The sequence below is a fragment of the Thunnus maccoyii genome, chromosome 16 (assembly GCF_910596095.1).
Source record: "Thunnus maccoyii chromosome 16, fThuMac1.1, whole genome shotgun sequence".
In the NCBI taxonomy this organism is placed as follows: Eukaryota; Metazoa; Chordata; class Actinopteri; order Scombriformes; family Scombridae; genus Thunnus; species Thunnus maccoyii.
In genome coordinates this window covers 24,127,890-24,144,734 of record NC_056548.1, presented here as the reverse complement: position 1 = coordinate 24,144,734, position 16,845 = coordinate 24,127,890, and the positions used below count along the sequence as shown (strand labels likewise).

The 16,845-nt window shown below is 39.8% G+C and overlaps 1 protein-coding gene across 2 annotated transcripts in view; it reads left to right on the top strand.

Moving 5' to 3' along the window:
* Positions 1–16,845, top strand: part of alk (ALK receptor tyrosine kinase) — a 352,978-nt gene that overhangs the window by 28,526 nt on the left and 307,607 nt on the right. The gene's annotated exons all lie outside the window — the stretch shown is intronic.

Here is a 16,845-nt window from a genome sequence, read left to right as displayed (position 1 = left end):
TTATGACACTGAGCATATTGGCGGAAAGATTTAAGAAGCGCGGCATAACACGCAGCCGTCTTTGAAAATATGATCATAAAGATGATATCCCCCACACAGCCAAATTGTATTCAGGTTACAGCTGCCATTACTGCCCAAGCACACTTCACAAAGCCATTATGCTCTAAAGAGTTGATAAGCAGGACGAGGGGAGTGCCTCTCAAAAACACCTGGGGCGTCTTATTTGTGCTTCAATCATGGCTTTAAAACTCAACAACAAGAGAGCACTCAGAGAGCACACACCTCCGTCAAGGCTGCACAGTCCTATAAACTGATTCTTTCAATAACAGAAAATGATTGTAAAAATGTTCAATCTGGATCTGGATGATTGGCAAGATGATTGGTAGATGGCAGCCGTGATCTTTGGAGAATACCAAGATCATGTCTGGAAAAATGAAGGCACATTGTTTTAGCTTCTATGATATAGATGGTTTTGATTTTCAAGGTCTTTGTCGAGCAATATTTGATGTTGCTTGATTACATTTTCAGAGATTGCAATATTCAATATGTAGGCAACCTCTCCTTTACCTTTGTATGCTACCAGGGGTGTAAACATGTTTCATCAAGATGTGATATATCGTTTTTTTTGGACAACGATACGATATTTGCTGATATCACAAAGTCTGCAACAATATGATTTCTATTTGATTCAATTCAGTTGCCTGTGATTGATGAGATGATATAATATCCCCATTTAACACAACCAGTTACATTTATATCAACTCACAAAACAACAACCAGAATATAATCTGACAATTTTATTACTGAGTTCTTCCAGACATTTAAATGAAAAACAATCTCTTCTTTTTAATAAAAAGAGTAAAAACAGACCTCCTGTTGTTGACCATGAAGTGCCACATTTCTCATGTTTAAGTGCAAATGTTTTTTATCAGTTAACTTAAAAAGCCCTTGATGACCTTTCAATTATGATCATAAAACATGCATGTGTGTGCGTCATCGCCTTGGATTTACCAGGTTCTCTCTGTGTGCTCAGTGGTTTAGAGATACTGAGCTTTACATTGTTCACATCCTATGAAACAGAACTGAAAGAACTTAAAGTTCCCATTTTTTCATACATTAAAGCAGGATATTTAGTGTCTCATAAACAATATACTGTATTTTTAAGTTAGAGCTTAGTAATGGCCAAGGTCACCACTTAACCTATACTTTTAAGTGCAAATGCAGTACAGTCTTCCTGCATCATAGCGATCCACTTCATTGTACAATACTTTAACAAAGTCCTTTGCATATAATCATCAGTAGTTTGATGACAGCTCGTTGGCCTCTTTTATATGAGATCTGTGCAACAGTCAAGTATGTCCTTCAATGTTTTTCTTTTTGAGAGGTTTTTCTTCAAAATAAAACAACAGATTGACATGTTCACAAGGTTCTGAACAGAACCTGCAGAATTAAATACACATTCAGAAGGTACATAAGTACCAGGAATGCAAAGGTATGTTTTGTCAAGGTTTGCCAGGAGAGGAAGCTCAGTCTGTTGACTTTTCCACCACTCTACCACATTACCTCCTAGTATCAAAGACGCAGGCTACTGCAGCATGGGCTAGCTCTCTGGAGGTCTCGACAGTCAGGCTAGGCTTCACAGTGCAGAAGGTGTCACCAAAGAGACCTTCAAGTGCCTTCGCCTTCTTGGAAGCAGGAACATATTCTAAAATGACACAGAACACAAGACTTAATTATTTCAGAAGACAAAATATGTCTTTCATGCACTCTAAACACGTACTAGTTGATTATTAATTCACTTCAGTGGCTTAAACCTGAGACGCAGGCACCAAGTCAGACTGATCATCAGAAGCTTGGTCACCAGATGAGTGAGAAGGTTGCGACTGTGTCATTCTTTAGATTATTAAAACAAAAACACACACACACAATAGCAAATGGAAAGTGTTTCAACACTAATAGAAATAATGAATATATTATTCATGAACAATGTTTGCATTTCTGAAACATGACTATAAATAGACAAAATATATGTTCTTACTTTCTGGTTCCGCAGCTCTGCAGCCACACGTATGAGACACTGGAAAGCTGCATCTCTCTCCTCCTCACTTATAAATGGCAGCATCTTGAACCTTGCGACTAAAGCAGATGCTCTGTGCAGGACTTGCTGCACATCATCCACGTGTCACTGCTCAATCTCTCTGGCCACAGTCTGCTGCATCTCTGTTACTAAAATGGAGTCTTCCTCTGAGATACTGAAATGCTCCAGCAGTTTAGCTTTAAGTGGTGCAATGATAGACACAGTGGACTGATCTTCCTCACACAATGATGGTGGTGGCACTTTTCACTGGTCCGAGTAACTTAATCAAGTCTTCAGCTGCGGTGATGTCACTCTCCTTGAGTGTATGCACATCATTCGCGCCTTTCCTTAGTTTTGTCCATATCCATAAAATTCACCAATGACATCACTTTTTCCATTGTTTTTGTTGTAGTATCTGCTGTCTAAAAACTATATCATCCAGTCTTCCTTGTCCTGCTGTTATTACAGAGTTGTCTGAGCTAATTACAGCCGCTTGACTCACCTGTGGACTTGCCTCTTCTGTTGAGTGGTGACGTTTAACCCGTGGTTGTCTTGGGCTCATGGTAAAAGATGTTTGTCACTTAAGCTCTCTACAGAGTGATAGAGTCTGCGTAGGGAGGAGGTTGGATCAGAAAACATGGAGGGCATGGGCCAACAATGTATTTTGTCAATTAATTTTGAGGACTTGCAAAAATGCATTTTTCAGGCTGATAATGAACCAGAAAAAAAATCCAGAGAAAAAAGTGCTTCTGTGCACCATAATAAAGAAGTTTTGAGCCAAAACCAAGCAGCAACCTCTAGGACTGATAAATGAAGCCAATGAGGAAGTGCCAAAAAATGCAGTTTCTCAAATGGCCACTTGAGGCTCCAAAAGCGATTCAATCCCCATAAACCTCCATGTTAAAATGCCCAACTTTACAGCAGAAATAAACATGTTTACAGCCTGGTACAAAAAACAGTTTTGGTCTCTATAGCTAATTCCCCCTTTCATGACAACTGTGTGGGGGGTGAATTTTTATATAACTCACCTGTTTAAATTTTATTAAGGTTTAAAGTTATGCATAAATAAGGGTGTGGCTGCATGTGACAGATGGGTACCGTCACAGACGAGTCGCAACCACAGCCATAACATGGTTAGGTAATGTAACCATGGCGTAAGATTCACAGAGTATAGGGGTAGCCATAGCCGTTGCTACTTCAGTGTGTTTTCAGTTCATGAGAGTTAATTGTAACATTTTGGTCATGTTCAACATTAGTTTGTACTAAAATACCCTCTAAGGAGTCGGAGCTAGCAGCTAGCGTTAGGGTCAGCTCCACCTTCTCGTCCAAATATGGTCACTTCTGGCTCCAAAAGTCCAAGGTGGCGATTGTCAAAATGCAAACTCAAGGTTTCAGAATGCGAGTCCACAAACCAATGAGTGGCATCACGGTGGCTACATCCATTATTTTTTTTACAGTCTATGGCCAAAATGTGTATAAATAACCACATGGGGGAGCTGTAAACACTACTACTAACTGTCAGTTTATACTTAATGAGAACAAATTCATACAACATCTTATCCAACCACATCAGAAATCAAATGTGGTTGTAGGTGTTCTGAACAGCCACACTCAAAGGTGGAGGGAAAAGTCAGTTGTCATAGAGAGGCATGATATAATTTAAATATGGGGTTAATAGAGCACATTTTCAGATTCCAGTCTCTTCTGGAAGACATTCATAGTGTTGCACTCGGTTGTTCACATAAAAAGTGACAGAAATAGTCGTGTCAAGAAAGAAAAAAGGGAGCTAGAGGGTTCACAACATGAAGTGGGTGTGAATGTCGGATCATCAGTTTCAGAACGTTAACAGAAATGGCTCTGTAGAACGAACTACGAAGATATTCCACTGTCTTACAAGCAGTTCTGACAGAGTATACTGGCCCCTTAACCAGTTCACTCTTGGTACATGGCCTACATTTCCAGCAAAATTCAAATCTGTTGTTTTCGATATATCCTGCTAACTTCAGTCTTCTCCTTGGCAAATATTGGAGTCTTCCCACCAAAGAGAACAGTGATCTTTTCCTGTCTTATTAAGCAACCTAATTGTGTGCTTTAAAGCCAGCAGGTAATCCTATGATTACCTATTTGCTCGCAGTGTCCAGTGTATCGTAGAGACAGCAGTGTTGTTTATGATTATTACTGCATATTAGTTGTTAAAAACTAACAAGGCAACATGGAGCAGCCAAACAATACACTTGGCGGTAATCAGTCCATAACACTGTTAGTTTAGTGTTTAGTTCATGAAGAAGAGGGTGTCTCTGCCACACACACATATCTGCAGATCAATATTCTTATTTATTGCAGGCATAAATGAACGTGTTTCAGCTAGAAGCCATCATCAGCGTAATCAAAAGAGCAGTAATGGCAATTTATATACAAAACAGGTGAGGTTTTTTTTGCCTATAATAAAAAAGAAGAGTATTGATCTGTGAGTGCCGGTGTTCTGTTTGTTTGGACTCTTACCACAATCGTGCACCCGATACAGTGTTCAAGATTTGGAGCCATGTGCACTGCTGCTTTTCACTATATCTACACACACATACATACATATTTCCCTTAAATCCCCACACTGACTTGTTGGAAAAGTACAACCGTGGTTAAACTGAAACACCTTCCCCACTTCACTGATTGGCTGTTTTAATTTGGAACAATCTGCTTTGTAATGACGGTGGGGAATAAATGATGGCCCGCTAAATCAGAAGCAATAATAGCCTGGGTTTCATGAGTGTGTGTGCGCTCATTTTGTGTGTTTACATCATTTGCAATCGTTTATTTGCGTATGTGTGTGTGTGTGTGTGTGTGTGTGTGTGTCCAAACATTACAGAGGGAAGAGAAATGTTCTCCTCTCCTGAGAGCCTCAGACTGACATCAAAGCCATGCAAATAGAATCGGTGTGGTGTGTTTGGTATCGATTTGGTCCCTCACTGAGAGAAAGATTTGTATGTGTGTGTGTGTGTGTAAGCTGTGTCCCCCACTTCTCTCTCTTTTGCAGAGCGTTAAGGTGAGAGCGTGTGCGAACGCTCGCGCCGCTCGTCATTACAAATGCGGGTACAGCAGAGCTAAAGTTAACGTTAATGATGTTTAAAGGTCATGCAAGCTTTAGCAGCCACAGTGCAGAGACTCCAGAGACTGCACAAAGCCCAGCGCAGACACACAGCATGTTGTTCAGCATGTTGTCCCTCTTCATGTCGCTGCAGCTCAGCAATCTTTCCAGCCAAGAAAATAGTTGTATTCTTGTTGGACAGTACATAGAAAAAAAAAAAAGCTCTCTTTTTGGCTGATTTCATTCACTGGTCACATAAATTTGAAATGTCGCACATAAATAAAATGTTAATCAGGTGCAATTTCACCCAAATGTCAAAAAACAACTAGAAAATAATAATAGGAATATACTGGCAGATTCTGATAAAAAAGAATCTGTCTCTCTCTGTTAAAGCAAACAGATTCAGTTGCTGTACTTGATTAGTGCTCCAAGCAATACAGTCATACAAATCAGTTTGTATACATTAAAAATACATTTTTCATATTGATTGCTGTAGGTGAAAACATTTCTTCTTGCCAAAGAATAAAAATGTGGATGAGAGAGCAAGTTGCTAACTTTGTTAGCGATGTGGATAGGAAACAATGAGCAGGCATGACGATTTTATGTTTTGACAGCCGCCTCTAACTGTGTAGGCGGCAGCGAAAGGTGAGCAGGCTGATGTGTGTGTGTGTGTGTGTGTGTGTGTGTGTGTGTGTGCAGGAGGGGGATATGCTTAGATGGATGAAAGCTTAGGAGACCTCAGAAGCTTGAGTTCAGGGAATCTTATCTATGTCACCAGCTAGTCCTGGATTGCTCGATAAAAGGAAAAAAAAAACTACATCTATGTTCTGTTACATGTTTCATAATGTCTAAAGTTTATTTTCATCTGCATCTTGGATGTTGGATATATATTCTGCGCTTAACAGTCAGTCTGACCATCATTTTCCTTTCAGATGCTGAACCGTATCCGTAACCTCAAAAAGGGACATCGCATTAACTGTAACTGTGACTCAAAACCAGCATTATTCCCTCTGTCAATACTCACCTGCACGGCACTTCTCTCTTAACAAGCTCCCTCAATAGCCCCTGGAAGACTTTTGGTATTTTCATCATTTTGACCTTTCGGAGAATTCAAACACCATTTCAACACAGATTACTTGCAAGGCGGGGTTATTAAATGTGTTATCAGCGCTCGCACAGGTTGAGCACATCTAGCAAGGTAGGAAATAATTATTCTTGATAGGATTTATCTTCAATTTCCTTATGTCTTGCTCTGTCTGACTGGAGGGGAGTGAAAAGAACCTGGCATGATGTTTGATCCTGCACAACACAGGGAAATTGAGATGACAAAGAACGGCATCAGTGTACACACGCTCGCACACGCAGGCACGCAGGCCTGTATTGAAACACTATCAAAGTGGATTTCTCAGGCTGGCATTTAGCCTGTTGTGTTCTTGAGGGCACATTAAGCAGACATAGGGGTATGTATGGCTGCTGCGAAGCCACAACGTTAAGAGGATGTGACATGGTATTTGAGGCAGGATCCCTGAAGAAATGCAGACACAAGGCCGTATGAATGACTCATGTTTCCTTACAGGACCACAGGGGGTTGCTGGCAGAGATTGTCCTTTTGGGGTTCACCTCTTATCAACTCATATACATGTGAGACTTCTACCTGATACCATTAATGTTAAAGAAATGTTGTTTAAAGCAGTGAAAGATACATTTGAACATCGGTCTATGTATTAATGGTACTGTGAGTGAGAAATGATTTAGGTGAACTGATCCTTTAACACAATGTAGTCACTAAAATCATTATTTTTAGTATTATTATATTATTAAATGAATCATTATAATACTAATTACATTTAGAATAATTTCAGGTAATTAAGTTATCGCTTCACTGCGCTGTGACTTTAGTAGTGTACATCCTCTGCTCTCCAGCCCCTTTACATCCTATGTAAAACAGGGAAACAGTCCAATCATATTTCAAGGAATTTTACCTCCCACACAAAACTGCCAGACTCGGCCATACATCATTTAAGACGACGCCATTTAGAATTAGAGCCGCTACACATTCTCATTTCCTCTTCCCTGAGATTATGCTGACAATCACTCAACATAGTGTACGCTAAAGTCTTTTTTATGATGCGCTGCAGCAAATCGTCTATTGTGGGAGAAAGAGTTTAGTGTTTACTGTATGTTTTTTATCACTTAATGAGTGCCTGCGCGTCTCACCGTGAGGGATGGGATCAGAGTACAGCGGTGAGGTAAACCCAGCTGGCGTCTGGACAGGAAAATACGTTGAAATCTGCGTTTTTATTCGTCACTGCAGCAGTTCAACGAGCCGTAAACACGACAATTATCACCTTATAAGGTTGATGTGGCAAATATGTTTGCAATGTGTTGCCTATTTATGTATCTAGGAGACAATCTCATCTCATCCGATCTCATGTTTTTTGCTCTCGTCACCTTCATATATTTCATACACTTCATTTCTTTGTCTATAACACAGTCCACATCTCCTTTGTAAAGTCAATATTTCATTTCAAGTTCTATATATCATTTCAAAACTATTACTATTCCATTCTGCAATAGATTTAAAATTTAATTTTGATATTACTTTGTTTATTTCATTATTATTATTACCTTACTTTTGTTCTATTTGGATTCTTCTCTGTTGCGTTTGTGGGAACAAGACACATTCTTGCTTGCATACTTGGCTAATAAAACTGATTCTGATTCTGACAAGAAGCAACATTATTATTCATTTGGAGTTGAGTTTGTTGCCGCCTGGTGAATACAAGTCCAATATTCACTCCTTTTAGCTCTGTTTTGGTCTCTAGCAACTCCTGAGGGAAATATTTGACTCCTTAACTGCTAAATACTCCACTCCGTTCAACAGCTTGTCACATTAATTTCTCTGCTGTTTGGTGTTGAGTAGGTAGTGTAAAGTGGGTGTATTATTTTTCTAATACTTTTTTTTTTTTTTTTTGCTGAAATCAGCTGCCTCCTGTGCCTGATAATGACATTAATGAGTTGTGACTGAACCCAAACAGTAAAATTGTGGGCTTAAAACCAAAACAAAAGGCTAAGAAACTCCCTAGAGCTGAGAGGAGACGACTTTCACATTACGCCTAGTTATTTACCCAATTAAAATCTGAAAATATTGATTAGAGCAGTTCAAAGTGAGATATGAGCCATGAGCAGTGGCTGAAGAAGAGTTTTACCAAAGTAAAACAGCAGCAGTGTCATAAGCAAAAGTAAAGTTTCTCAATGTGGTAGAACTTCAAATTTAATGGTGCAAAAGCTAAGCACTATTTTACTATTTTATGATGTCGGTGGTCCAGGTGGAAGTAAGTTTAACTGCTTTCACTGTTGGGTAATTAAATCAATGAATCATTTATATGAGCCTGTAGCACGATTTGTGCCTATAGTCTATCTGCAAAGTAACTACAGCCGTCAGATAGGCGTATTGAATTAAAACACGCAATTATTCTGTCTGAAATGTACCTCAAACCTTTATGTAAGTGCAGTATTTGTGTAAAGTTTTTTTTTTAAAACTTTTTTGACCTTAACCAGCAGGGAAGATGCTTATTATACTGATGTGTTTTTATGAACAAAGTTGTTCAAAGCTGTCTACTGATTCACAAGATGCACTGGAGTGACTTCAGGAACAAACATCTTAGAGAACAGTTACTTAAATTCATGTGTGACTAGTACAGTCTGAAGTCATTCTCTTGTTTGTTTTTTTGCATAATGCTACCTAATTAGTGCTCGTCAGACAGATGCTGTGCTAAGTCATTAAGTTGATGTGATGTTATGATGATCATGAATACAAAAGCAGAAAATACAAAAAAAAAAATCTATCTGCATAAAAGCTCTTCACATATGCAACAACTCGTGAATCAAGCATTTTATAGTCAATCCATGAATCAAATTTACACTTAATCTCAATAATCTGACACATTTACATACAGCAGAATATCTTCTACTACTTTTCCAATATGCTAATATTAGCTGAATATCAGACCTGAGTTGTGAGAACACACTGAATCAAATGTCTTTTATCGCATGCAGACCACTGACATTACTCTGTTTACATCCAGCCTTCAGGTCTTGAGTCTTGGCGCTAGATGGATTGTGGGACAGTGAGATGGGAATAAGAGAAATACAGCTGGAAGCAATATGACCACAGTTGATGACTGATGGGAAATGATTTATGTTGCTTGTAGCTGGTGGTAAAGAAGAATCTTGACAATCTGTTCTATCAGCAATTACTGTAGCTAGATTGAGTAGAAATGGAAATATTAATGGAACTCTCTTTAATGTATGTACAGTGCCTTGCAGAAGTATTCACCCCCCCTTGAACTGTTCCACATTTTGCAGTGTTTCAACCTAGAATTCAAATAGATTTTATCGGGCTTTTTACCATTTGATTAACACAACATGCATAGTCCTTTGAAGGTGCAAAATGTGTTTTTTGTGACACAAACAATAATTAGGACAAAAAAGCAGACATCTGTTGGATGCACAAGTATTCACCCCCTTTGAACCAATCCTTGGTAGAACCACCTACCGCTTCAAATACAGCCCATTCTTCTTGTCAAAATAGCTCAAGCTCCGTCAGATTGGATGGAGACTGTCTGTGAACGGCAATTTTCAAGTCTCAGCGCTGATTCTCAGATGGATTGAGGTCTGGGCTTTGACTGGGCCACTTTAAGACATTAACATTCTTTGCCTTAAAGCATTCCAGTGTAGCTCTGACTGTAGGGTCATTGTCTTGCTGGAAGGTGAACCTCCGCCTCAGTCTCAGTCTCAAGTCTCTCGCAGACTGAACCAAGTTTTCTTCAGTAATTGCTCTGTATTTGCCTCCATCCATCTTGCCCTCAATCCTGACCAGTATCCCAGTACCTGCTGATGAAAAGCATCCCAACAGCATGATGCTGCCACCACCGTGTTTCACTGTGGGGATGGTGAGCTCAGGGTGATGTACAGTGTTGGGTCTCTGCCACACATAGCGCTTTGCACCAGGGCCATAAAGTTTAATTTTGATCTCATCTGACCAGAGTAGCTTCTTCCACATGTTTGCTGTGTCTCCCACATGGCTTGTGGCAAACTCCAAATAGGATTAAACAAGATAAAAGCCAGATTTGTGGAGTACACGATTAATAGTTGTCCTGTGGACAAATTCTCCCCCCTGAGACGTAGATCTTTGCAGCCCCTCCAGAGTTACCGTTGGCCTCTTGGTTGCTTCTCTGATTAACGCTCTCCTTGCCTGGTCTGTCAGTTTAGGTGGACGGCCTTTTCTTGGTAGATTTGCTGTTGTGTCATATTCTTTCTATTTTCTAATGATGGATTTAATGAGGCTCTGTGAGATATTCAAAGCTTGGGATATTTTTTATAACCTAACTCTGCTTTGTACTTCTCCACAACTTTATCTGTAAGTGGCTTAATGAAATTATTCTGATAATGAGTGTGAAAATGTGGTTGTTGGGTTGCCTATTGTCTCTCTCTGGAGAGGCTAATAAACACCCTTTATCTAGCACACACACACACACACACACACAGACATAAAGTGCCTGCTGCATTTTTTTTTTTTGCGCAGCTATCCTTGTTAGGACATTGCATTGACTTTCATTCATTTTTGGACAGCCTAACCTAACCTTAACCTCAGAAATTATGTTTTGTCTCATTACGACTACTGGTCCCAATAAAGTCGGTGTTTATACCGGAAAAGGTCCCCAAGAGGTAACAAAAATATGCACGCACACACACACACAGAGTGCCTACTGCTTTTTTTTTTTTTTTTTGGACTGTTAGCAGGGGCCATACATCACTGGATTGCACAGCTGTCCTCTGCAGCACCAGTAAATTGATGCTAATGCAATTAACTCTGTTGCCTTCATCTCAACTTCACTCTCTGATTCTACTGGGAGTGAGAGGAGGTGTGTGTGTGTGTGTGTGTGTGTATGTGTGGGTGGAAAAAAGATATAGAGAGGGGAAAATAAAACAGACCTCCGGATCTAATTTGGGGAAAGGCATTAGTTGGAAATGGGTTCGGAACACAGTCAAAGTGCCCATATTTCAGGTGTGCCATACATTTTCACAGACATGAATATTGCAACTGTCAGATCTGTCCTGGCATGAATAATCAAAGTAGTCTGGAGGCTTAAGAGCTGTGTAAATACAAGCAGGTGAATACATGGTGACAATGAGTCATTGATGCTGCCAGGTGTTTGAGCATACACCGATTATGTTACTTGCCCAACGCCTGCACCGTTGCTTTGCTTTTTTTTTTTATAGAAATAAAACCCATTTAATTCATTGTCGTGTATCAGCGCCCACTTTCATCAAATAAAAAAACTCTAATTTGTAGAATACTAAGTTTGATATCAATCCTTAATCGGACAATAGACGCTACAATTCTAAACTGAAAGTGTCTGTTCCGTCCCCCCCTGTGCAGCAGAGTCGCAGCACTCTGCTGAGAGAGAAACAGAGTCAGATTCCACTTATCACATGACAAGAGTAAGGAGAGAAAGAAGGCTCTAGAGTCGACCTTATTGTTAACACTGTGCTACATTACAGAGAAGTACAAAACGCCTTCTGAGTGAGATGTCTCCCTCCTGCTCTCTGCTGTAAACACACAGAGCTGCTGCTCTCACGTCTCCCTGGGTCTCTGTGCTTGCTTTTGGCAGAAACTCTCCTGCTCTCTGTCTGCTCAGCCTGCTCTCCCTGTGTCTTTCTCCAGATGGCAGACAAGTTGCTCCGGTTCTGGTTCTAAGCGCCGGTCGTCCTCTGGCTCGTCCCTGCGTCTGTGTACGCCTCCTATACATGGAGGATGACCTACTGGTAATTCTGAGCAGCAGCAGCCTGAAGCCCACCGTCACTAACTCATAAACAAGGGGAATCTAAAGATATAACGTTAAAGATCAAAGTAAGAGTTTTACAGATATTGAGCATCATCGACAAATATCTTATCTTGTAAAATGTCAGGTGTAACCGGTAACACTGTTGTTGTCACAAGTTTATTAACCAGTGGGAAAATTTCCTCACCATAGCATCCCTAGATGCCACCTCGCCGAATATTACATGGAGGATTAGCATGTAAGTGTGTATTTTAGGCTCGTTAGCAGCTTTGATGCCCAGCAGCAGCAGCAGCAGCAGTACACCATTCCCACACTCGGAACATTAATTATGAAAAGCACATGGAAATTATGGATTATTATTACTGTCTTGCAGATGAAAACAAGTCCATGTATTCATTATGGTGTTAATCCAAAAGATGTGAATGTGAACATATCAGAGGGCTGAAAGAGATTGTTGAACACACAATGATTGAAAGCTTTTGTGTTTTTGCGGAACAGAAAAAGTGAAAGTCGGTCATTGAAAAAGGTTGTTTGAATATAATGAAACGTTTGTGTTTCCCTTCCGAAGCACGGGCTAAAGGTTACATCCACTATTCTGCCAAAGGCCAGATTTTATGAGTGTTTGCCCGCAATTTGATGAACCATGCACTTACAAAATAGAATGAAATTTTATGATAATGTGATTGACTATTGTGTGATAAAAACGCACGAGGGATGTGTTTGTGGCTCTTGTTTGCTCCACTCTACATTTCAGTCAATACTGCAGCTTTATCTGTCCCTGCCACAGCAGTCCAATCATGCTTCATGATATGATCTGAAGTTCCCTTAATTCAATTAAATGTGGTGTTATGGGCCAGTAATGCTCAACCAGGAAACCACTCATAAATTAACCCGCCTAATTTATCTCCTCTTTTCCACACACTAAATTTAATATATTCAAAAAAATTCTCCAATGGCAGCCACAGCCACCGAACAGAAGAGAAATGTCAGCGCAGCCATCCAAAATATTAGGCATTCTGGCTGCTCATGATGAATTTTTTTACACTTAGTAATTAAACTTTCAACACAACTTCATCCCGAAAACACATCAATTTTGTTTGCAAGCTCACGCTGAAGGTGCCTCTCATTTCCCTCCTGTTCAGCTTAAATAAAACAAGAAACACCTAATCCTTCCCACAGACACCTGCATGCCCATGCTAAACTAACCCCCACCCTTATCTCAGAGAACCGCCATCGCCAAAAAGCAGAAATCTATTTGATACGTGGGTTTGAGAGAAAATAAATAACACCTGTCATCTTCGCAGACTCCCTCCTTCTCCTTCAGAAAGTGGGGCATCTGTTGAGGTGATGTCTTTATAGCGGAGCTGCGTGTCTGATTAAAACGGATGGCACTCTGTCAGGCTCTCCCTGTGTCCTGAGCTAGTTTTTAATTAGTTTACGATAAGAGACCTTTTCTTTATTCCCTCTGGTTATTGAACTAGATCACATCAACGGCAATAAAAACCAAGCGAGCGCATTTGGGAGGACGCCCGGCTTTCTTTCGAGAAGAGTTTTTAAGGTGTAAAGAGAAAAGAAGTAAACCCCAGCTGTAGACTGTGATAAATCCATTATGTTGCTGCTGTGAGCGGTGGACAGTCACGGACATCTCACTGTCTTCACCTGCCATCAAGAGACACACTAATCCTGACAACAGATGTACTGTCTCATTTACTCGCTGCCGTTCATACAGGATGTGATATCAGGGCAACTAGCAAGCACGATAAGCTTACGACTGTGTTAGAGCATCATAGCGGGGGGAGTTTGTGCACATTTTTATGTGTTAGGGGCTACACAAGCTGTGTGATCTCCATGGTGTATTGATCAGAAGACATGCGGAGTTGTGTATGCCTACCCACAGCATGGTTGTGCTGTGCAGAACCAAATCTGTATGCATGTATGCAGGTGTGCGTGTCCCCACCTGTGTCCATTTGATAACAGTAATCCACAAGAATGCAAAGGCTGGAAAAGTACGAGTTCTGCTCTGAAATATCAATCCTCAGAATATCCCAAAGGGACACAATATCGATTGGTTTAACGTGAGCATTCATCGCTGTGACTTGACAAAAATAAACATCCACTACCGTCTCCCTTCACCAGCAACATGAAAAGTTGACTAGATAGTTGTTTTTATCTGTGATAAAAGAGGAATGACTGTCTCCATTACAAATTATTGCCAACATAGATATGGATAAGCTAAGACTGTACTTTTCTTTTTTGATCATTGTGTATTGGCCGATTTCAAATACCAAGAGATGAGAGTATTTTAGTGCTTTCCAATCTGCACCCATGCAGCTTACAATGATAGCAGGGGCAGATTTAAACAACTGGTTCTTGATTTCAGACAAAATTAGACAAAAGCAGCTTCTCATTTCTCGTAAGCAACCATCAGTTGTGCTGGCTGAAACTGTTCCTGGCAGATTTTTTCATCTGTAGCCAGCTGGTTAATTTACCGTGAACTCGGTTGGTTGAAAACTAAATGTCCAGTAGGGTTTTTCTGATACCAGTGCCAAAACAATACTTTTAAAACGGTAAAGCGATAAAACACAAAACAACAGTCAACAACATTAAAGAACAGCTATATTTTATGGCAAAGGCAGATTTGAACTCAAAATTGAACAACATATTAACTCTTAAGAGTTTAAAGTATACTTAAATATATAAATATAACAATAGATGAGAGTTTTTAGCTCTCTGAGTTTACACATTATAGAAGTTTGATTGCACTGTTCCTCTGTTAGCCAGAAGAAATTGCATAGGCTGCTACTGTATGTGGAATATGAACTGTTTTAGCTGGATCCAAATGAAGAGAGATTTCTGCAGTTAACTGTAAAAGCCTTTCTAATTAGACATACACAGCGTGAAAACAACAAAGCCTACTACAAGATATGGCAAGACTAAATTAATGCAGACAGGGAATAAACAAGATTCATATTCAAAGCAGTTACTTTAACTATATGAGAAAGAAAATCTAGACAGACTATAATCGTTCAAAACAGTTGGGAGAGCACTGCACTGACAGACAGACAAGGCGGGAGGTTTCTGGCGTTGACAATTCCACAACTCAGCAAATACTGCCTGAGCGCACAAAGTATAGCCTATAAAGTCAACTCAGCAGGTGCAAGCAATGTCTTTGTGATTGCTTATAGACTTTCATTGGCTGGGCCGGCGCTGCATTCACGCATGTAAATTGCTGCAGCTCATCTCTGAGATGGGTATAAACTCTTAAAGTGAGTTTTAAACTGCTGTAATGAGTGTATGTTTGAGTTTGTCTTTCAGCTATATTGTAAATTAATGACCAAAAAATTTCCATATACTCCACTGTCTGTGAGGCCAGCTGTGGGAAGAGCATGAATAATTAGTGGCCTCGGCTTGATTAGCATTCATAAATGTAGGGTGCTAAAATGTCTCTGTGACCTATGAACAGTATTTCAAAAGACTGGTCATGTACAGAATACCCAAATGTACTTTTAGTTTATTTCCAGAAGCTGAGAAAGAGTCAACAGCACAAAACAAATATGGTTTTATTATATGCCAAAGTCAGGGTAGGTGAGTATCACTTTTGAAATCACTATTTAAGGAACTGTCATGCACATGTGATTATTGATTCACAAACATACATGTTATACGTTATGTCATGTCAGTTAATTAAGAAATATATGTAAATTGTCTTCTGGCTGGTGCACACTGCTCTGTAGCTTGGAACAGACAGTCTCTCTTGTGTCACAGGTAAGGAGATGCATTGGAAGGATTACCAGACAGACACCCTGTAGGAAAGATACACTGTTGGCAGCGACCTGCTGATAGCTGTAAATAGTCTCTCTCTGCCACAAAGTCACAGTTGTCTCCTGCTCCACAGAGAAATGGCTCCAACAAATGAACACCTCATGCAACATTTATCCCCCAATTCCCCCTCCCCTGTTCGACCCCAAATCTACCAGCTGAAACCGTAACCTCACAAATCTTTTCCTCCATCAAAGTTTAGTCCAACGTATTATTATGTAATATTTGATTTTACAGGGTGACCTGAGTGTTTGTTGCCCTATTGACCTTCACCCTAAGCTTTCAATCGCATCTTATGGTCTTCATTCTACTTGTTGTAATGTGACTAAACTTCCATACTTCTTGTGACGACAACTGAGCCATCTCCATGGCAACTGAACAAACCCCTCCACTGATGGGACTGTTTTCACATTTATCTACAGAAGGGGGAACGTTTCTCTATGCTCACCTTAAATCTGAGTTTAAGGTGTGTACCTACAGGCAGGATTTGTGACATCACATCTAGTTTGTAAGCCAATCATGGTCCATTATGCAACTTACACAAATGTAATATGGAAACTTGAAGCTTCCACTGTACATAAACTGAGAATGAACATGTCAGTGAAGTTAGAGACATCTTTTGTCCAGCAGTTGAAGTTTTGAAATGAAAAATATTTTCATAGATTCTGGAGCTTACAATATGGGAGAAGGAGTAGATGTAATTTTGAGATTTCTTAACTTGGTAATTGAACATCTGGAGGAGATCTTTAATGTATTCTGTATCTAGCATTGTTGATTTCACAATAGGGATGTGCAGAGAGCCCAGTATTTGTATTTGTATCTATATTTGTTGAGGCAGCAAATTATTTATATTTGTATTTGTATTCAAATAAAAGTGGAAATAGGCATAAAAATCCAGTTTTTGTTTTTAATTACGCTTTTAAATTTAGGATATTGTGTGTGATAGTGTTAAAATAAGTCTTTATGAATAAACTATCTTATGAAGAAGGTCTCCACACCGAGTCTCAAAATCAAGTCTC